The 24,834-nt window shown below is 34.4% G+C and overlaps 1 long non-coding RNA gene across 8 annotated transcripts; it reads right to left on the minus strand.

The window, feature by feature from the left end:
- Nucleotides 1-107: 107 nt before the first annotated feature.
- Nucleotides 108-23,856, minus strand: LOC149783817 (uncharacterized). 8 transcript variants are annotated; one of them, XR_016413683.1, is made up of 6 exons: nucleotides 23,775-23,856; nucleotides 21,216-21,306; nucleotides 19,580-19,671; nucleotides 17,209-17,344; nucleotides 14,083-14,292; nucleotides 108-4,188 (listed from the first exon to the last, which is right to left on the minus strand). It is a non-coding gene; the product is annotated as an uncharacterized LOC149783817 (long non-coding RNA). The 8 variants fall into 8 exon arrangements; XR_016413686.1 differs by having other exon boundaries at nucleotides 14,171-14,292; nucleotides 19,580-19,682; XR_016413682.1 differs by having other exon boundaries at nucleotides 19,580-19,682.
- Nucleotides 23,857-24,834: the final 978 nt, after the last annotated feature.

Raw genomic sequence — 24,834 nt, forward strand, 5'->3', positions numbered from 1 at the left:
TATACGGGAACTGACGCAGGGCATTCAGAGAACTTTTAGTGTGAAGTAACTATATTGTGTTACGACTCTAGATCTTAAACTAAATAGAAGAAAGAAGCAAAGCTTAGTAAAGTAAAAAGATATAATGTATTTCTCTAAGTTACAAAGTTACAATTTAAGAGACACAGTATTGAGAATTAAATCCCAAATACTCCTAAATGTCTTTCACCACTTGATTCATGACACAGTAAAATTCTGATAAACAAATGAAAATTTCCACAGATTCTTAAAGAAGGTTAGGCCTTTAAACCAAATGCTAATAAATATTTGGTTTATCAGAGTTACTCTTACATCAAAAGTTAGGTATGCAGAAACTCGATCCGCAACCCTCAATCACACTCATGATAAAAGTCGGGTACACGATATAAATTAAATATACATATAAACATATTAAATTTACATAACAATTGTCCACAATCAATATGATTTATTATTGATGGATTATTGTTTCCACGGATTGTGTTGCAAACTATGTTGTTAAGGCAGTTTAGTGATATATCATTATAAGTGATAGTGATGCTGCTGTTTCCCTTGTTATTGTGTGTTACACCTACTTGGGTCTGCTAAAGAGGATGTTGATTTCTTGGATTATGTTAATCTTGACAGTTGACACTGTCACATCTGTGATACCAACGACTGGATATATTATTTGCAAATTAAGTGTTGCTAGGAAGCGACTGGTGTTTCTGCTATTGGAAGTGATGAAGATGATAACGCAATGATTTATTACCAGACATTATATCTAGGGACAGCTTAGTACAATGGAAAAGTCGATGACTTAAAACCAGCTACAGTGATATCCTTTTGCTTTTAAGTGAACATGATCCTGCAGTGATGTGTCTTCGTGAATCCTTTTTAAAAGATACTGACATCACACTTAAAAATGATTCCTTTTTTAACATCTACTCTCAAAACATTGACAGGGCCTCAGGAGGACCTTTCATTCTTGTGAATAATAGAACTCCTCAAGATGCCATTACTTTAAAGAAAAATGTACAAGCCACTGCTGTACGTATCACACTTCATCGAGAGATTACATTTTGTTATATTTATATAACATCAAATACCAGTTTACATCAAAATGTATTAGACAACCTCGATCAACAGCTGCCTACCCCATTTATTCCGTTTAAGGATGTCAATGTCCATAGCATTTTAGGATGATCATAGTACATACATGACAGACACAAAAAGTTAAAAGATTACATTTCCATACATGATTTTTGATAGCAACATTTTGCTAAAATATTCACCTTTGGGATCTGACAATTTGTTCTTTTCTGCTTTTTGATTATGATTGGAAGTTTACTACTGACCTTCACAGCAGTAACCACTTCACAATCTCCATAAAGAACATTAACTCTATTAGCAATGTGCCAATTCCACACTGGAATTTAAAAAAGGCCAACTGGGCCACTTTTGAAACACTGTTGTGTTTGGAAATAAAAGGCACTCGTCTCTAATGATTAACCACCAGGATTTCTCTAAAAAGGTGATGAATGTAGTGAAAAGTTAGCACCTACAAGCAGTGTTTATGATCTGTTTTTAAGTAATAATTACAAGGGGGATGATAAATACTTATTGTTTGGCAAAGAAGTACATGGATAATAGTAAATATTATCAAATCATTCTCAAAAGTCAGCTTGGCAAAGACTTTGAAGCTGTTGCTGTGTTCATAGTGAAACGATAAATGCTGAGTAAATGGATCAAATAAGTGTTCTTATATTATTATGTTGTGTGTAAGAATAAATCAATACAACAGTTCAGACTGCATCATTGTTGATGTAATTGAAGAAACGTGTCTGCTATTTTATCTAGTTTTAAAAGAAAACTTGACAAAGTTTCTACACAAATATTAATGAACCCATTTCAAAGAATAAGCACCAGTATGATGAGCAAGAAGATTCCAATTATTGTGGATTAATCAGTATCTTTGGCTAGAGTACAGCTCAGAAAATCTGCCACTGCAGAAAATATCCGCAAACTACTCAAAACAAAAAAAGGGTTAGCAAATCCATTTACCATTGGGACTGACAGCCCTAAGACCCTATCAGTATTTTACAAAGCATCTCTTAAACATTTGGCAATCTCTAATCCCCTTTCTGCCTATATATATGTGTGTGTGTGTGTGTGTGTGTCTGTCTGTCTTTGCTCTTCGGAATACATCTGCTTTTTAACCCTTCTCATCAGTGCACATGTAATATTTAAATATATCTGTCTTTAGAACTTTAATTTTTGGCATATGTTTTATCTAGCATCTGTGCAGTTTTACTCCAGAACTGACTTTTAGAAATTCACCAATATTGTACAATTTTGTGAATTGTCAAAGATCAATAAAAACAAATATCATCCGATTAAAATAATTTTATTTATTGAGACTGGAATAAACATAATGCCCTACTTAAGACTGAATAAGTCATTGCTTCCAATAAATGACAACAAGTGCTCAGAGTCAAATGGTAAAAATATTTTCAAAGCAGGTTCAAGAGCACAACAGCGATATACTGTTTCTATGACAACAGGCAAGTGACAAATAATAGGCTGTTCAGAGTCAATCAGAATTTGACTAGATATTTTTAAAGTCTCAATATGAGCACTTGCAGATGTTAAAATCTGGAGGGAATATACACTGTTGTTATTCAGTGGTAGAAAATGTAAATAAATCTCTACAATAACATTCATTTTAGCAGTAGAAATTTGTAAAGTTAACTGAAAGCAAATGATATATTTTTAACTGGTAAATTTGTATAGGTGGATATGAATTCTCTTCTGTATCCTGACACAAAAGACAAGTGCCCTATACAAATAATTTTGAGTACTCAATGCCCGTTTGGGGACTCCAGACACCTGCCTCTTTAAAATGTTAGCTGTAACACTAATGAGGATTAAATACTATAAATATATTGAAGGAGAAACCCAGCAATACATACAAGCATCTTGAATGGCTCTCAAGAGAATAATACATGTAGTACAGTATGTTGTAATCCCATGTATTCAAAAACATTATATTCCCTGGACATATGTACAGTAGTAATGTTATTGGCCAATTGGAATTCAGTTGTCTCTATCTAAACCTGTATTTTCAAACATCCATTGTACAAATATGAGAATGTCAACATTCTATAAATATTCAGTAAAGGCTGGTACAGTCATTTATAAATTCACACTTACAACCATAGTATGTTATTAACTAAATTCTCACAACAAGACATAGTTAACTGATTTGCAACTCACACTGACATAATAACTGAATTCTATAAGCAAGACTTTGTTAATTGATTTGCAACTCATCCTGACACAATTTTTAACATGATGCCTTAAGTTTCTGGAATTCATTTTAATATATTTTCCATGCAAAAATGGCATTAGCAGGTCTTCCAATATGAAAATGATCTTGTCTAATATGAAATAGACCGGTAGTGCTAAAATTAATGCAAATTTCCTAATTTCAGGCAGGCAATCAAATGAGATTAAAGTTTAATAGGAATTTTACAATCACACTACTTGCTAGATAAAAGAAACAACTGTGAAACATTTGATATGTTTTTACATATAATGCTAACACCAGAACATTTGCAGTTGTCTCCCTTGATTTGTCAATATTATCGCTAAGAGTGGGCTGTAGGGCAGACTTCCCCGACAATGATATGTAGAATAAAAAGAAACCATTCACAAGTTTTCTATATATGCAAAATGAGCATTCACACAAACAAAAGCTACAAGACAGTAGGTATCATAGTTACATTTTTTAATGGATATGACATGTCATTTTAGGAAAGAAATTGTGCCCTTTGAAAAGTATCTTTGAAATTGTTCTATTTTTTCTCCCCATCAACCGAATAATTAAATATGCAAGATGTGTATATATATATATATATATTTGACCCTTTCAAATGCTTTTCTTAAGAGATAAAATGTTTAACTTTTGAAATATTTTGTCTTCATATTCCCTGAGAAATGTAATTCTTTGATCCCAGTTGTCTTGCTTTTAAAGTGACTGCTTTCAATACATCAATCAATATTCCTGGAAAACCCCTCTTCACCAGAACATGCATGGCAATGACAGTGGTGCCTCCTGGAGAACAATCCCAATCCTTGAGTTTGCAAGGATGTTTATTTGTCTGTCTGTAAAACCATCATTGTTGCACTCTATAAGAAAAAGAGAACAAAAATTATATTGCAGTTATCAATTAATAAATGTCATATTTATTAGAATTCTTCTTCTTGGGTTTTAATATCAGGTACCTATTCCTCGATATCAAACAAACAAGAGCCCCTTGCACAGACACTCTAGTGATTAACAATTAATAAGTGCTACATTCATTGTGATTCTTTATCTTGTATTTTAATTAGCAGATATCTATTCCTTCTTATGAAACAATCAAGAGTTGAAGTTTTATAATTAAAGACACATTTCCCCTTATTTGTGACATAATAACCTTTTCTTCTGAACCCAAAATGCACACATTAAATCCTCACACCATAATTTTAAGCCATGTGCAGAAATATTTTTTCTGTTATGGGACACTGTGACTGATACAACTGTATTTAGGACCAACCATATATCATTAAAAGAATTTTGGTGAAAAGTTCATATTGATATGACCATCTGCTCAGGATGAGTGGTACTGTCAATACTGAATGCCAGATCAACACCATTTTAATTTAGGACCAACCAGACTGCACTCCAAGTCTTTTGGTTTAAACATCATTATTCATCCATTCAGGAGGTAGAATAACAAAAATTTCATGGTTGTTATATGTGATCAGCATCATTTTCATTAAGAAGCAAGTAGACATCCTAGTTTGAAATGTTCTCTGTTCATTAGTAGCAATAACAAAAGTTTTAGGACGGCTAATGTGGCAACCATATTGGAAGTCCAAGAGGTGCCATTTTCATGTAGGACCAACATGACTTTATGAAGAGTCTTTTAAAGTAAACCCAATATCAGCATGGCCAACACTTTAGGCAGAGTAGTTTTCAAACGATTTTCAAGATGGCCACTGTGGCAACCATAGTGGAGATCTGAGTGGCTCTATTTTCAATCAGGACTAACTAGATACAGATCTTTGGATGAATGTGTATAAAGCATATTTAACAAGTATTGATAATAAACTTGCACTAATGGGCAAATGGATGATGGACAACAATGGTTGCATGTACAATGGACAATAGTCCATAGCTTTAGCTCTTTGGTTTACAGCAATTACAGGTAAAAATCAGATTACTTGCACTTTATCTGCAGTTACAGTTAAAAGCATTAGTTTCTATTTGGTCTATAACATCAAGAACAGAGTTATGTTCTGCATGAAGAACTGTAATCACAAGTTTCATCTGTGTACTACACACTAACGCAGTTAATGTTACTAGTAAAACAACAGAGTATGAAGAGCAAACGTAGAACAACTACATCATAATGCAGACGGAATTAAAATTAGCTGAACAACAAATGTAAACAAACTGATAATAACAATTTGAAGAAAATGGCATACAAATGCAAACTGCAGAACAATAAATGATAAAAAACGGATGAAAATGAAAATACATTTCCAAAACATGGATTTGAAAACATTATTTTCAAGCTGTTGCTAAATTTCCATGGTGTAAGGCATTTTACCATTCAAAAAATGAACCAGATTCTTTAAAATGGCAGACAATTTTCAGCCTTACAAGCTATGATATTACATTATAGCAAACATAAGCAACTGTCACTAGTGTGATAAGATTTTTTTCAGTGGTTATATCTGAACAATTATTACAGTGGTTATAATTTCATGTTTTGGTTTTGCATTTGATCTATTATCTACTGTTTTTAAAGCAGGACATATTTAAAAAAGAAATGCAATGCTATCCCACATAAAAGCTCCTGATATGAGACAACCCTACTTTGGCAAACGAATTTCCATTTTGTTCCAAACAAGTGAAAACAAATGGGAAAGATAAATGGAAACCATAAAGAAACATCAAATGTATTCTGGTACCACAAATGAACAAGAGTCTCTCACAGGAATGGATAGTCTATTATCTGAAAGGAATTTCAAGGAATTCAAGACCATTTTGTTTCTTTAATATCTGAGTATTAAAACCATCTCTGATGTTCTCGAATAATAAATCTTACGTCCAGATGTACTGGATGTAAGATTGGCACCATTTTCATTAGAGCAGCCTAGCCATCATTAAAAGACTTTTGGTAAAAATCCTATAGCAAGATGACCATCCATGCAGGAGAATTAATTACACTATATTCAATATGTGCTTGTGGCATACTGGATGCCTGCAGGGCACCGTTATCATAAGGGACCAACCAGATATCATAGGAAATCTTTTAGGGAAACCTCTTGTAACCATCAATAGTAGAAAAGGAACAGCGTTGACAAGATATTAAACACTGCCACCATGGTTGCTGTATTTGATGTTATATCAGCATCATTGTTATTCAGTACCAAGCAGGCACTGTAAGAGGTCTTCTGGTAAAAACTGTATACCAATATGACCTTCCATTTTTCAAGTTGGTTGTCATCATGGCAGCAATTGGTGAAGGCAAATTGACTCATTTTTCATTTAGGATCAATATGGACCCCATATGGCCTAGAGGTCTAAGGTACTTGCCTTTACAGATCATTCCATTTTCATTCAGGATCAATATGGACCCTGTATGGCATAGATGTCTAAAGTGCTTACCTTCATGGATCACTCCATGTTCATTCAGGATTAATATGGATCCAATGTGGCCTAGAGGTCTAAAGTACTTGCCTTTATAGATCACTCCATTTTCATTCAGGATTAGTATGGACCCCTTATGGCCTAGATGTCTAATGTACTTGCCTTTGAATATCACTCCATTTTCATTCAGGATCAATATGGACCCCATGTGGCCTAGAGGTCTAAAGTACTTGCTTGTACAGATCACTGACATTTCACCTCTCTCCAACTGGGTTCAAGTCCTATGCTTAGATAATGTGGGTACGTGAGAAAACTTGCCAGTAGCTTCCCATGGGTCAGTGGTTCTTAATGGGATTGTCTAGCTAGGGTTCTTTTTCTATCAAATGTACTAGCCACCATGTATAGACTATCATGTGCTGAAAAACGGAGTTAAAGCCATAACAACAACAACAAAAAGATCAATAAGATATCATAATTAGTCTTCTGGTGTAAACACCATGTCAGTATAGTTTTTCAGCAAGCAGGACTAAATGTATGATTGACAAGACTTTCTGAAGGGCTGCAATGGTGGCATACTATATTTCCGATGAGCTCCATTTCCATTTAGTACCAACTAAACATGACGACGTCATCCAGTGTAAACAAAGTCTTGATATGACTTTTTATCCAGGAGAAGTAGCAATATGTTTAAGATGGACGCTGAAATGGCCATATTGCCTTTATTGGATATCAAATTGACACAATGTTTATTTAGGAGAAAGCAGAAATCATATGTAGTCTATCAGTGAAAACCCCCTATCAATATGACCTTCCTTTAGGAGGTATCATAGTTCCATTTTTTATGGATAGAAATAAGAAACATGTGCTAATGGACACATAGATGCAGGCATCAGGCCACACCACAAGGTTTTCTGGTGTATGGCCCTTTGAACTAAAATGTATAAGGTTACTTTTAATAGATCTGCCTGACAATACTGCCAAAAGTCATAAGGCCAGCCATTAAAATTCACAAATTGCGGTTCCCTAAACCACCATACGACAAGCAGCGTGGCTTCAAATTCATCGATATCAACTCAGTCTTCCACATACATCTCCATGTTTGCATTTTTGAGGATATAAACCTTCAGATTAGGTTGAGTGTATGAATCAAGTATGAGACTCTTCAGATCTATCATGTAAGCCAGACCAGTCACATACAGACTGCTTTGGTAGCTTAACTGGTCAGAACATCTGCCTCTGATGCAGAACTTAGGCCACAGGTTTGAACCCCACACTAATTAAAACAAATGGAACTAGCAGCTTCCTCAATAATAAGGAACACTTTCTCTGCATAGAAATGGCAAATCATATAGTGAATGAGTATTGTCCCATGATCTTTAACTTTCTATGGGAACTAGGCCTTGATTTCTACCTCATAAACTAATCATAACACCACCCTTAAATGATATACACTTCCTTTGCATTACAAGGGGAGTTAACTGTCAAATCTGTGGGGGTTCATGGGATTGTCCTTATGCAGCATACAGTCATGAATTGTAAACCATTGAGATCACACACACACCCGGTTACCATGGTAACTCAGTTGTTAAGTTGTTGGCATCATGACCAGAAGTTTGTCAGTTCAATTCCAACCACCTATAACCAAATTCATCTGAGATCTGGATTGTACAAGCACAGATACCATTTTTGATCAGTATATTTTAAGAAATAAGGTATAAAGAGTTTTTACAAGCTTAGTCTGTCATTACAAGATAAGTCTGTCAGATGCATGATACAAGCTCAGTCTGTCACATGCATGATTACAATTTCTGTCTGTCACATGTATGATTACAAGCTCAGTCTTTCAGATGCAGGATTACAAGCTCAGTCTGTCACATGCATGATCACCTCATTAGCTTGCATGCATATAAATATTTCATAAGCAAACTGGTCCAAAATCCTTCATTACTTTCAGGTGAGCTAACATGACACAACACATGAAATACACAGTCAAAATGTGTTATATAAATTTCATCCCCAATAAACGTAAGTACACTTTTGAGAAAGTTATTGCTAATTGTCTTGCAACTGTGCCTGAAAACTGACCCAGATGCAAAACCCTTCCAAGGTGTGATACAAGAGCAACACTAAATGCTCCTATTACAGTCACCATGGGACATAAAATGTAATCAAGGTGTGAAACAGATGGATGGACAAGGGTAACACTACCTGACCCTATTACTGTCATCATAAACCCTAGCCATGATGTGATAGATGGATGGATGGACAAGGGTAACACGACATGACCCTATCACTGTCATCATAGACCCTAGCCACGATGTGATAGATGGATGGATGGACAAGGGTAACACGACATGACCCTATTACTGTCATCATAGGGAATATATAACGTAAGGTGTCATAGACGGATAAACAATGGTAACACTACATACCCTAATATTCTTAGGATTGAGCATACAATCAAAGTGTGATAGACAGAAGGGTAACATTAAATACCCCTATTACTGTTATAGTGGTGCATTAAAACCTAAGCAAAGGATGACAGACAGAAGGATGGATAAAGGTAACACCACATACCCCTATTACTGTTATAGTTGGGCACTAAACAATAATTCGGTATGACAGATGGAAGGATGGACAAGAGTAATACTACATACCCCGATTACTGTTATAGTGGGGTGTTAAACAATAATTTGGTATGGCAGATGGAAGGATGGAAAAGGTTAACACCACATACCGTGATTACTGTTATAGTGGGGCATTAAAATTAATTTTGGTATGACAGATGGAAGGATGGAAAAGGTTAACACTATGGGCCCCTAATATTCTGGCAGGGCCTAACAGACCAAGTGGATTACTATCTACATGTGTTTACATTGTGCTTCATATTTTGATATATGTCAGCATTGTCAAGGCAGCCATTTTAATTGCAAAAGATTGAATCAGTCCATCTTTACTAGTTGCAAAAGCCTGGCAAAGTTAAAATCATATTTTATATTGCATTTAACAAGTTATAATATGCACTCAAATGCATATCAATACAGAACTGTCAATAAATTACATCTGCGTTTATGATCTTTGCTGTGTGTATGATATTATGCCAATAGCATAGACCCTCATCCAACTTAATAAAGTGTATTTCTTTGTATTATGGATGTTACCAAGAAAGCATTGATCCTAAACTGCCAACACAATTAAGTGCTTGAATATCTGGGTCTATGCTGTTAGCAGTTTGCTGAGAGTAACATGGCTAAATAAGATCTTGGTAGAAATATTTCACTGGATGAGAACTATATCCACATCAGATGGATGTTCTGCCAATGTGATGCATCTGATTCATTAAAAAATTCAAAGTCAACAGGGGCCATCACTCAGTAAAATGCAGATGGAAATCAATTAACGGTGGTACCAAATTTATTATGCTGCGCGAAAAGTAGCTTGAAATATCAGCTTTATTCTTAAATAGGTCACGCGAGAAAGAAGAGAAGTGTCCTTCCTTGTAGTTATTATACAGTACATGTATGACAGGTAAGTTGCAAGAAACGATACGAGCCCCTGCGAAAAAAGCCTGGACCGAATAAGCCTGTTACCTTACTTTAGATTAAAGGTGTTTTATTTGAAAGTCAAAAAAGCTTTGAAATTAAGCTCATGTTTAACCTAATGAGGCCAAACTTCATCTTTAAAGACAGCCAAATTTAAATGTATCAAAGGGTTTCCTGTTCTAAAAATAGAGTGTGACTACGCTGTGATCACATGACAAATCAAACTTGTAATCTACGAAGTGGATATTGATGTTTTCACATTAATAAGAATATATGTACTGGGTGTTCCATATATGATGAAATAACTTTAATATACAGTAAAAAAGCAGTAGGCAAAGCAAATAGTTTGTTGTGTAATGAGATCTCAAATTGTTAAAGATTGAAAGTATACATATTAATCTCTTTCTCTCTCAAAATAAAAAAAAAATAAACCAATAATCATAAAAGGATGATCCTTCTGTTTGTTTATATGGTACACCAACATACTCATCTCAAATTCACACACGGTGCAAGAACAAGCGGGGCCCCGAGTGGCCGAGTGGTCTAAAGCGCTCTTCGTTACGGATCACTGCCATCTCACCTCTGTCTGCGGCGGTTCGAGTCTAAGATTCAGCCAATGTGGGCATGTGAGAAAGCTTGCCAGTATCTTCTCGTGGGTCGGTGGTTCTTTCCGGGGTTTTCTGGGTTCTTCCTCCACCATTAATACTGGCTGCCATGTATAGCCTATCGTGCTGAAAAATGGCGTTAAACCCCACAACAACAACAACAAGAACAAGAACAAGCCCCCCCCCCTCGAATTATTGGGCCTTGGTGAAGAAAACGTTATTAAGTGTTTAAGTCTGTTCTTGTAGTCAAATAGGCGAGTTTAAAAGTGCATGCATCTCTCTCTCTCTCTGTTACAATAATAAAAGGATGAGCTCTCTCTTTGTTTGTGTGGTACACAAATATACTCTTCTCCAATTTTCACACAGTGCAAGCTGAGGTACCTGCAGAATTATTGGGTGGGGAAGGGTATAAACATGTAGTGGTTTGCTATTAAGTTTTACAGATGTAGGTCAAAACATGATTAGAGGTGAAATCAGGGGTGAGGTGGGGTGGCAATACCATCCTTGCCGCTTTGTCCAGAAGCCCATGAGTGCAAAATTGTTATTAATAAGTGACACTTTAGGGGAGTTTTATAATGAATATATATGAAAGATTGATCCACAAAGTTAGACAATGTAAATAATAATAATAATAATAATAATAATAATAATGTGGACTTAGTACAGTATCTAGTCTTTATAGTCTCTAAGTGCATTACAATTTTACAAAGTTACGAAATGAAAACATCCTGACACTAATTAAGAACGTAAACATTATTAAGTCTTTCAGTCTGTTCTTTAGGTCAAAATAGGTGAGTTTTAAGAGCACTGTTGAAAGAAATCACAGTGCGTTTGTGTCTAAGATCAATGGGCAATTGGCTTCATGTAACTGGGCCCTTGTACGCAAAAGACTCTTGTCCACATGACTTCATTTAAACAGCATGAACAATGAGGCATATCACACTTGAACAATTCTTGACAGTTTGACAATGTTAAATGAAGTGGCTTTGAAGATGTGAACATTATCTTACAAACCTGGTTGTCAATGGCACCATGATATACACTATGCACAGTAAAGAAATGTTGAGTAAGGCAAATACATTTTGGTTTAGCAGCAACAGTTCTTTGAATTAAGCAATTGTAATGGCAAAAGAAACAAGTTCATGGTAACATAGATAGCATAACGGATAAAAATATATATTTACATCATCATTCTCCACGTTAATTTTCCATAAGGATAACTTCATTCATTATATTTAATACATATCTATTCTTGTATCATTAATGTAAAATATCACTGTTGTTTAAATTTGCTGCAAGGATCGACTGATTATTATGGAATCATCTAGATTCTAAGGCAATAAAAATCCAGCGATTTTTATTTTAGTTTTGAGATGGCCCTTGTTCCCTCATATCAACTTAATTTAAGCCAATTTCCATATAGGTTGTATCCTTTGTCCTGTCTTCTAGTTCATATTTCTCTGTTTTATTGACCACTTTAATCCCGTGTGTGTATGCAGATTTTCCACGAATAACATTTCTTCTTGCTCTTCTAGGAGGTGCATCTTTGGTACTCCTAATGTATACATTGAATCATGAACTTCTATGGTAACAGCCACAGTTGTTCGAATATGTAAACATCATTTATATGCGCTATTTAAAGATATAAAAACCGATGCAAACGTTTATGAAATTTGAAAGCTGGACTTAGATCTTCTATGCTGGTCTGAATGTTTGATGTTAACTTTATGGAAAGAAAGGTGTGTGTTTACAAGGACAACACTCCTGTTGAGTTTCCTGGAATTTTACTATTTCTTTTCTTCTTCATATTATACAGTTGTGTTCCTTTAATATATGATTTGGAACAACACTGGACACACCGGAAAGTTCATTACTGACAAACAAATGTTGGTACAATATAGGGAAGATTAGTCTGTTCGAGTCCATATAAAAAGTAACCTGTTAAAGAAAAACCTATTGTGTCCTGCATAACAGAAATTTAGAACAAAATGAACTTGACTGGAATGCAACTTGAAACACAAAGTGAATCTTAGAAGTAATTGCCACTGACCAATTAAACACGTCCATGACCAATAAGTAGACACAGAACACAATTAATTTTACTATATGTTCTCTACATTTTTTTCTCAGTACTGACCTTTCCACTGTATGACAATCAATACAAATCATTTGTTAATCTAAAATACTTTCAAAGATGACTTCACGGTGAAGTTCTTGTCAAAGCTTAACCTGCATTTTTTGGAGTGGCTGGACTGTAAATAGAGCAGCATGTAAACAGAACACAGATTTCACTTCCAGATCATCACCAAGGCCTATTTACTCACTGTTCACTGTCACCAAAATACACACGGACAACCACACCCTAAGCTAATATTCTCCAGAATAAACAATCACCTTTAGATCCCTACCAAACATGTTTAAATCTAACTCTTCTATCACTACCAAAATGAGAGAGGAAAAATGTTCTAAAAATAGACTAGAACTACATTCATGGGTACTGAGCCGGAACTATTAATAGTAACCTGATTCCTGACAGGCCCAATGGCCAATTTTTTTCAAACTTTTCTATTTGCATACCACACCTATTTCAACCTTTTACATGAAGTCTTTTTAAATTTCCTTGTAAACAAGACATGTGACACCTGTCAGAAAGTGTGCAGTGCATGTGTTCCACAGGGTGCAAGTTTTGGTCCAAGTGCTCTTGAGAAACCAAAAACTAAATTTGCTATATCTTCCTTAAATATAGGACTTTTTCAATGCAGTTAAAATCTAAATGTAACACAAGATAAGGCCTGTCTGAAAATATGTTTAAAATTTAAAAAATATTGATAAACTTAAATTTAATGGAAATTTAAATAAACATCTTAATTTTAAAAACTAACTTTTAAAACTCAATTTGACAAATTTTAGACAGCAAAGTTGACTAATGAATGTTATTTTAAAAAATGGTAGTTTAGGTATGTACAACTGATAACAATTTTCCCAGGAGTAGTGAAGCAACATAGCTCATTGTGATTTTGGCAGCAAACAACAATATGCCTGTCCAGATGCATATAGGTGTACACACTAAGGAAACAATGACAGGTACTCTGTTCCATAATTATTGTGTTATGTATTTAAAGTTCTGATGGGACCACTACCATGTTTTAAAACAAAAATGCATTCCATTTCGATGTCGATAACTACAAAATGTGGAAATGGGATAAGAAAATGGTTTCTAGGGAGGCTCTACCTTACTGAAAAATGGTGCTTATCTCTCTCGTGAAAACCTAAACCATGTTTTTGAGGTGCTATATATCAGTGTGGTGATATGAACTAACCTTGGTCACTTATGGCAGTACACTGCACATGTCCTTATGAAACCTTGCTATTACCACCAGATTACTGGAGAGCTTCCAAGCTGATCCAACTCTAATACTTTGTTCCAGATACCAGGCTAGACCTGAAAAGATACAATGTGTTTCACTTAATTCTAGAAAACAGTAAGATCTATGTAAATGAAGTTAAAATGTGTTAGATATGGTGATTTCAAAATAACATTCATGTTGCAAGCATGGGAGAAAATATTAAACTTGACAGAGTGACACACATAAATGTTAAGCAATGACCATGTATTAAAGTGATAAATTCATCCTAAAAATAAATGAGATTTGTAGAAGCATATTCAGCCATTTACAGGTTAAATAACTAGTCAGGTAGCCTATGTATCATAAAGGTTAAGACAATGTTGGGGCGGTGAGGTTTGATCATTGGTGCAAACATTAGTACATACCATTATACAGGAAAGTCAAGCGACAATGTACTAAATTAAAATATATTAATATAAGCAATCTTATTCATGAGGGAAACAGCAGCTTTGGATACTGCAAGTGAATACAGCCAAAGGTGGCCACACAGATCAATTATAGGTACCAGTAAATCCTATATCATCAGCTAAATGTGAAATTCTGATCCCCAACACTTGTAAACAAGGATGGAAAGTTGCATATGTGGGACATGTACATTATACTTGTTGAGAACAAATGTGCTAATATAATTCAAATGATCTGCTTGCACATTTATAGTGCATTTTCAAGAGGGTTGGTTACCAATAATTACGTGCAATAATTCAATGGAATCAGATATCAGCTGATGCTACTATACCACTCTATCATAGTACTAAATTGAAATATGTTTCCGTACATAATCATATTCATGACGAAAAAACATTTTGGGATATTTTCAGTGCACACAGCCAGCATTGTGCCTTACAGATTCACTATTGGTACAATGTCAGCCTGGATGATGTACTGAATGTGAACTTAGATCCCAAACATTCTAAAATGTAAGGATATTTGTTCATGTGGGATATGTAACCATGTAAAGATCAGTTGTACAAAGTTAAATTCAAATAGTCTGTTTGAATATTTCTTATGTAATCTTTAGAGTGTCAGTTACCAAATATTATTAATAATTAATAATGCATAAAGCAAGATGGATCAATATAATTCCCATACCATCATATAGGGCACTATGCCACACTATATCAATCAATACCTTAACCAAACTGAACAATAAAATGGAATGTATTTTGTGTTCAACTTGCATCATTTTGCTGTTTTCTTACATCCAAGGGTAAATATACCTGGGGACAGTATATTTTATCCCTTTGACCTGTATTTCATTCTCGGACAGCTTAAAATGGTTTAGTAGAGAACTTGAGTAGGTTCTAGTATAAAGTTTTCATCTATGTTCTCTCACTAGATACCTTATAACTATATTTATAAACAATTACTGAAGGCTATACAAGCAGATATGTGTTACTCAGGAAGTCACAAAATCATAAACACATAAATTAACTGCTTGGACCCCTAAAAAATAGTTTGAATGACCAATAAAAAATAGAACTGTGTGACAATCAATACAAATCATATGTTAATCTAAAACACCTTCAAAGATAACTTCACTGTGAAGATTTGTCAAAGGTTCTTCTGCATGTCTTGACAGGCTGGACTGAAAACAGAGCAGCATGTAAACAGAACACAGATTTCACTTCTGGATCATCACCAATGCCTTATTACACACTGCACTATTGCCAAAATACACATGGACAACCACATCATGTGCTGATATTCTCAAGAACAAACAATTACCTTTAAATCCCTACTAAAAATGCATAAATCTAACTCTTATATCACCACCAAAATGAGAGAGGAAAAAAAATGTTCTAAAAATAGACTAGAACTACATTCATGGGTACTGAACCGGAACTATTAATTGTGACCTGATTCCAGCTAGCAACTGGAAAGTAGGCTAATGACAAACATTCTTCAAATGCATTAGCCTTTATAAGTTTGTTGCCCAAATAGTTGCACGCAGGCAAACATTTAAAAGCTGTCCAGGCTTATTTAATGGTTTAAAGATGGAGGCTGTTAAAATAGATACCAAAGGTGGGCCTTGTCAAATTTGTTTGGAACAGTTCAACATACCCAGGCAGCTACCATGAGCCCACTCGTTTTGAGAGAAATGTTAATAGTCTCATATTAAAACCGAGGCTGCAAAGCATGAGATCCTGAGATATATTAAGTGTCCAGTATGTAAAAATTCTGAAAGTCCTTCCCTTGAGGATAAACTGACAAGTAAATGAACAACTTTGTTTCCTGTCAGCACAGCCTTACAGTCAATGCTGCCAGCAATATCAAAAGTAGATCATTTGTATGATTCTTGCAACACTTAGGGAACCACTGCCCCGACTGTAGGATTCTGTGTAGTACGCTAAGAGGCCATGTGTGGAGATTGTTTAAAAGTGCACAGGAAACAGACGATGATAAAGGATCATACCACTGACATGAAAAATAGTTGTCATGGATACATACACTGAGCCCACGCCTGTAGTGATTAGACCACACATTCGATTCCCAAAGAACTTAATGTATAAAAAAATAATTAAGAATACTTTTTTCATTACATTGGAATACAAACTGCACATGCTTCCATTCATTCAATTTAGATTAATTTTTACACAGCTATGGCCCTTTCAAATATGACAAATGCTTTATATTGAAAATGGCAGATTTCCAAGAATTTAACATGTTAACTGTATCTGACAAACAATGGGACAAACCATCTGTATCAGAGATTTACATGTACAAACATAATCAAGTCAGTTCAGAAGAGTTTTTAATAAACAGCTTGATCAAAATGTTAAACAAAATACATTCACAAGGCTTTAAATACATTATAAATTTGTAGACTGGGTTCACCTACAAATGAAAAGCTACCTTTAACAATAACAATGTGAAGCCAAAATTACATTTGGAAATTTAAACAAGAGTTCTAGAAATTACTAATTATAAACCTGACAATGTTTAATATTCACCTATGTTGATAATTGAAATTTGTATGCAGACACCATTTTTCTTGTTTCAGTCTGAGTGGCCTTGCCCCTCTAAATCAAACTCAACAGGTCTTTTCCTTACTCAAAGAGCAAGCCATCCAGAGAGTTTGAACCAGGTCTGTGATGTAAAACTAATGTTATTATGAGTAAAATATAATTCTAATGCAAGCCATCAGCAATGTTTGATAAATGTAGCTGGTGACTAAATGCACTGTGCACAAAGAAATATGGTAACAGAAAGATGGAAGGATAGATAAAGAACATCATAATATGACATGCTCTAACAAATGGTTGACATATCTAAATCAGAGAAATTCCAAATCAAATTTACGTAATTTCTGCACCATATACTGTATGTAAGCAATAAACTTTCGCGCTCGAAGGTTCTGCAATCATCAAAGTTGTAAAACATTAAAAAAAATCTCCTGAACAGAACACATCATACACCAAGATCTACACACAGATGGAATGTACCACAAACCAATATGCACATACAAACAGAATACACTATAAACCAATATTCATATGTAAACAGTATACCATATAATACAAGCATCCCTACAAATACATACCAATATGCACATACATACAAATACATACCAAAACACATGTATAAGCAACAGGTGAAAATGAAGTTTAATAGAATTTTGCAATCAAATTCCCTCTTAATAAAAAAAACTGAGATGAACCACTGTCCATGAGTTTCAGATAATTCAGAAGCAAAAAGAAAACACTAGTTACACCATCTGAGTTGTAAAGACAGAATATGTGATACAATCTGTACTGTAAAGACAGACTATGTGATACAATCTGTATTGTAAGGACAGACTATGTGATACAATCTGTATTGTAAAATCAGACTATGTGATAGAGTTTGTATTGTAAAATCAGACTATGTGATACAATCTGTACTGTAAAATCAGACTATGTGATAGAGTTTGTATTGTAAAATCAGACTATGTGATACAATCTGTATTGTAAAATCAGACTATGTCATACAATCTGTATTGTTAAAACAGATTATGCGATACAATCTGTATTGTAAAAACATACTATGTGATACAATCTGTATTGTAAAATCAGACTATGTGATACAATCTGTATTGCAAAAACATGCTATGTGATACAATCGGTATTGTAAAAGCATACTATGTGATACAATCTATATTGTAAAAACAGGATGTGATATAATCTATATTGTTAAAACATACTATGTGATACAATCTGTATTGTAAAAACAAAACATACTATGTGATACAATCTGTATTGTAAAAACAGACTATGCAATACAATCTGTATTGTAAAAACAGACTATGTGATACAATCTGTATTGTAAAAACATACTATGTATATCATCTACAAGATAAACTGAAAATAAGACATGTTCATGGCATACTCCAAACAGTAGACATAACTGGGGATGTCATAAATAAACAGAATACATCATACACCAATAAATACATACAAATACAAAACCCCTATACATACATATGTACATACCAGTAAAAGAGAGCATACACCAATACACACACATATGAATACATATACATACCAATATACACACACAAATACATATGCATAGCACTATACACTTACCAATACATATACATACCCATACACATAAAACATTAGATGAAAATGAAGTGAAATATAATCTTACAATTGTCTTACCTCATAAATAAAAGAACTAATATGAAACATATTCTATTCTGATTTACATACAATGCTAGCAGGGACATGGATTACAAGACTGATTTCCTTGGGAACTCATGCTCTTTCTTAAGAATGTCAATGTTGATTCACAGTCCCATAATTTGGGGTTTTTTTCTAGGAGTGCTGCATATCTGCCAATTATGTTGCTACATCTGATCTAAAGGTCTAAGTGATATCGCTAAATATATGCAGTTGTTTCCCTTGATTTGTCAGTATTAAAGCTTAAAGGATTCATGGCACTAATTATATGGAATAGGTTTGATTGTGAGCATTCAGAAATTCAAAGATATTGAAGTTAAAGAATGGTGTTTCCATACATTTACCATGGGTGATGAATTAGTACCATGAGACCTGAAGTGATTGATATATTGCCAGTATGGCAGATTTACAAGACAATGGTGCCCAGATTTTTAAAACAAATTAATTTTTTTCTAAATGTGCAACATGAAGATTCATGCAAACATTTAAAGTATCCCATTTACCATACATAACTGATGATCAGATTTTGTTAACATGAGATAAAAGTGTTTCGCTTTTGACATTTGTTTCCTTCATATTCCCCATGAAAAGTGATCATTTGATCCCATGGTACCATTGCGTCAATCAAGATTCCTTGGCAATCCCCTTCTCTAGGATATACCTGGCAGAGATATTGGTTCTTCCTGGTGGGAAAGCCTCATCCTTCCACTGACATGGTTAATATCTTGTCTCAAAGACCATTTTAATTGCATGCTATAAGAAGACTAAAAAGAATGATGTTACTGCATGTTAGCCATTAATGAGTTCTAGAAAAAAATCCAGTAAATTCAGTCAAGGTCATCATACTGCTATTCATTTTGGCATGACCTTGACCGCTTATCAACTGACTCAAATCAATAATCAAATTATGTCATCGAAAGGCTGAATTTATTTGCCTTGTGAAAATCTAATAAGTCTGAATAGTATCACTTATTGCATGTACAAAATTTAGTATACAAAACAGTTTAACTTGAGTCTGTAAACCAAGAAGTCCCTTTCCTAGATGTAAAACCCATACTCAACTAACAAATGATGTATAAATAACAGCTTGGCTTGATTTTGAAAATACTGCTTATATCCTGTATGTACAAATTTAGTATAAATAAGTTTAGCTTGATTTTGTTAACCAAGAGGTCCCTTTCCTGAATGTAAAACCCACACTTAGTTCACATCTGTGTTCTTTTATACCAGGTTCCAGTTTCATCAAATTTCTCAAAAATGTCTCCTCCAACTATTTTATATTATCTTGATAATGATAATTCAGAAAATGACATGATTTTTTTATAAAAGCTTGTGACTGAAAAAGATGAAAAATCACTCTGTGGTTTTAAAACTGAACTGCGATCCAAGAAACAATTTTATTCTTAAGGTAGAAAAGTACAGAGTTCCTCAAATTTGATGAAATTTTCAAATATGCTTCAAGATAAAAACAAGGCCCTTATATGGACAATTTAAAATGGTATGATTGTATTTTGATCCATGACGTTTGCTGAATGTTCTGTGAAACATCAGTTGTGTCCAATGTTGTAGTTATTAGAAGAATACATATTTAAAATTTCAACTGAAGGATAAAATTGTGAGACATTTAGTGAAATGCAAGCAAAATGTGTATTGGTCAGTACTCAAGCAGTGTCAGCCATGATCAGTATAAAAATAACATGTGTATTGGTCAATACATGAGCAGTATTTATAGCTATCAATGCATAAGGAGTATGTGTAGTCATCAACAAACAAGCCATATATATATATATATATATATATATATATATATATATATATATATATATATATATATATATATATTTATATAAATTTATAGTAGTCAATACACAAGCAGTATATGCAGTAGTCTATATACAAGCAGCATGTGTTGTGGTCAATACACAAATAGTCTATGTAGTAGTTCATAAGTAATAAATATGAGGCAATAAAACAATGCAGGAAATGACGGAACTGGTTTGTGAAAGAAATAATATGGAATTTTCACAACACATGTCTGTCTATCACAGACCTGATAATTCTACAAATTCCTTGTCAATAAGGCAGTCAATATTCCATAGTTCCAAAGTCTGTGTATGTCAACGACTTCTTTTTAGATCCATCAGATCCATTTCTCTGTGTGCGTGTGTATATATATCTATATCTATATATATATATATATATATATATATATATATATATATACATGTATCCAGATTCAGTATATCATCATTAAATAATAAGGCCACCATCATAATGTTTCAAATAGTGATACATACCAGTATTGTCAGTTGCCGGTATTGTTGCCAAATCTCCAGACAGTCCCAACTTCATACAACGGACCAATAAGACACCAACAGCTGCAAAAGCCTGACAAACAACAAACGAATCATACTGTATACTGCATTAACAAATTAATAGCATGCACTCAAATGTAAATATTAATAAAATATCACAACTTCCAATCAATGTATGCAATCTTTGTTGCATAGTCTTATGGAAACAGCATATACCCTGATCCAACTGAATAATTTACACTATTTGTAAAAAAAATATCAGCCAGATAGGAATAGTTGCGGAACTAGCAACACAGTGATGCTGGAACATCTGGGTTTACACTATTAACACTTTGCTTAGTGTTCATGGCTAAAAAAGCTCTTGGTAACAACATTGCACTGCATTAGAAATGTGTGCACATGACAAAAATATGATATCCTACACAATATGATGCAACTGAGGTAATACTTCTATGTCAACAGGGCCCATAACTCACTACAATGCACTGACTGTGCCGAAACAATACAGAAAGTTAATCTTGACCAAGGTCCATTTTTAGGGTAAAGACTTTTAAGATTTTCACTCTTTATTATTTGATAGATAGTAAATATTGAAAAAGTACATAAAGTTCTGAAAAGCCAATGCTTATGAAAACAATAATAATGGGTCAAACATTTTAAAATGTAGCATGTCAACAGTGTGTTTGGTATGTATAGTGTGTTTAGTATTTACAGTGTGTTTGGTACTGCCATAATGCAGAGGTGAAATGTATGAATGATGTGAAAGTGCCTTGTCAAACGTTAATTGTTACACCTAGATATTGTTTTGTAGTCACTGCACTGCAGAAATAGGTAAATTTATCATTGAAACAACAACATAATGTAGAACAAATAAAGAACAAAGAAAAAACAATTAATTTGCATGGACCTTTATCAAACAGGCCAAGATCTTGATGATATAGGCAAGTATTCCAGGCCTGATCAAAGTTGGATAAAAAAAAATACTGCCTCCAGTGTGATAACATGCTTAGCCAATCAGATGAAAGATTACTTTATTGTTATGTGTGGATTGTGCCATAATCACTGAAGAGGGATCAAGAGCAGACATTTTGTCAAGAGCAGCACAAACAATGGCAGCTATGTCAAAGATAAGACCCATCTGGAGAGACAAGAATATCTGTCTGAAAACTAAAATCAGACTATTGCGAGCTATAGTCATCTCATTCTTTTTGTACTCACGTGAGGCATGGATCCTGACAGCAGAATTACAACGAAGAATCCAGTCACTTGAAATGAGATGCTACAGAACCATCCTTGGCATCTCTTACATGGACCACATCACAAATGAAGAAGTGCGTAACACCATCAGGCCTATATGAGGACCTCCTCACCACCGTCAAAAAGAGAAAGCTGAAATGGTATGGCCATGTCACTAGAGCCAAGAGTCTATCAACAACAGTCCTGCAGGGCAGTGTCCAGGGTGGCAGAAGGAGAGGTAGACAGAGAAAAAAGTGGACTGACAACATCACAGAATGGACCAGGAAAAGTTTTGTGGAGACACAGGCATTGGCACATGATTGAGACAAGTGGAGGGAAATGGTCATGTTCAGCAGCACAGTGCCTCAACGACCACACTAGGTCATGAGACTGATGATGATGATGATGTGGATTGTGCTTCTGGTCAACCTTGTCAGAATATATTCCAAGTTTCATCAAAGTCTGATAAATTTTTTGTCTTCCACTACAGTAACAAGAGACCCAAATGTGCCTGATATAACTCAACTAACTAGTAACTTTAATAATTTAACAGCTGAATGTCTCACAAAGCAGGGCTTACTGTAGTACTGGAAGAAATTAACTTTGTACACTAGACTCCCAAGCTTTATCTCAGGTTGATTTAACCCATATATACCCAGATGTACATTACTTATGTAAACTCTCTCCCAAGCTTTGAATCATTTTGTAATTACTCATATACACTGTACATTACTTATATAAAATATTTCTCTCTGTCTCTCTCTCTCTCCCTTTCTCAAACTTTATGTGATGTTGATTTTAGTCATATATACATTGAACATTACTTATGTAAACTCTCTCCCAAACTTGATATGATGTTGGTTTTATTCCTATATACTTGTACAGTACGTATGTAAACTCTCTCCCAAACTTGATATGATGTTGGTTTTATTCATATATACTTGTACAGTACTTAGGTAAACACTCCCCCAAACTTGATATGATGTTGATTTTATTCATATCCTGTACATTGCTAATATTAATTGTATCCCGTAGTTTATATCGTCTTTTTTTAATTCATATATACACTGTACATTATTTATTTATGTAAACTCTCTCCCAAACTTACAGATGGAAGGATGGACATGGGGATTCCTATATTTTGAAGATTTAGCATGTTTACAGCAGTGTTGCACCGTCGGTATGTGCTGAGCATGTTTTATAAATAATCACCAATAAAATACGTTGAAAGTAAATACAACTAACTCTAACACTATAAATACTCAGATCTATTATCTAATTTTCTAAATGCATATTGTTTTGAACCTGTGATTGACGAATGTTTCCTCACTGCTACATTTTCGTCTATTGCGGTGATTGACCTCATTGTGGTAACCTTGCTCGTATTCACTTCCGGGTCATCAATAGCTTTGAGTGCCACTACAAAATATCCTAAGTTTTGTAGAGTTTGTTTTGTATATTTTACCACAATGAAATTGTGTTCAACGTGAAGTGAATGTTATATAATGATATTTAACAGGTTACTGTTTAAGCTGCATTGCTTTTCGTTGAAATTTTTTATTTTGTTGAATGAATTCCGTTGCGAGGGTTAATTTTTTCGTGTACTGTGGGTTCGTAACGATGCTTTCAATTCGGTTATTAAAAACACCGAAATACCCTCAGAAACTGAAATTCTTTGAAATACACAATTATATAGATGTTGTAGGTGTATATGTTTGTGCATCATGATATTACTATTTCTAATTGTTTTAATGATTATTATTATTATTATTATTATTATTATTAACTATTCGTTGAATGCCGTCATTAAGGCTTACTTAACTTTGCTCGACTGGACAGATACAATCAGGGCCGACAATGGGGGGTGGCTGGTGGGGGGGGGGGGGGGGCAACCGGTTCAGAAGAAGGCCCGTTCCGAACAACACTTTTTAATTTTATAAAATAAAAATTTTGTTTGAACAATAAATTAGGAGAGGCTCGGGTGTTTTTTATCCCAGGGCCCATGATCGCTGTCTACGGCCCTGGGTATGATCAATAACGAATAGGTCAGAACTTGAAAAATGAAATGGAAATTATGATTGAGATAATCTAGAATGTGTATTTACATATTATTGGTGTGTGTGTGTCTGTGTGTGTGTGTGTGTGTGTGTGTGTGTGTGTGTGTGATTTGGAACTTTAACATAGCTTTGAAAAAATTTCAGTCATATCGCTACGATATCTGCAGTGTGACAGTTTATATTTATTCTACACTGGGGCATCATGCCGCAGACACGTAGCATGATGTCCCACCCATTCACATTCTTCTGACATAAGGCCGGCCAGTTCTTAGACTAAACTCTTAATGCTGAGCGCCAAGTAAGGCAGC

This window comes from Sinohyriopsis cumingii, chromosome 14 (genome assembly GCF_028554795.1).
Source record: "Sinohyriopsis cumingii isolate HCF-2022 chromosome 14, ASM2855479v2, whole genome shotgun sequence".
In the NCBI taxonomy this organism is placed as follows: Eukaryota; Metazoa; Mollusca; class Bivalvia; order Unionida; family Unionidae; genus Sinohyriopsis; species Sinohyriopsis cumingii.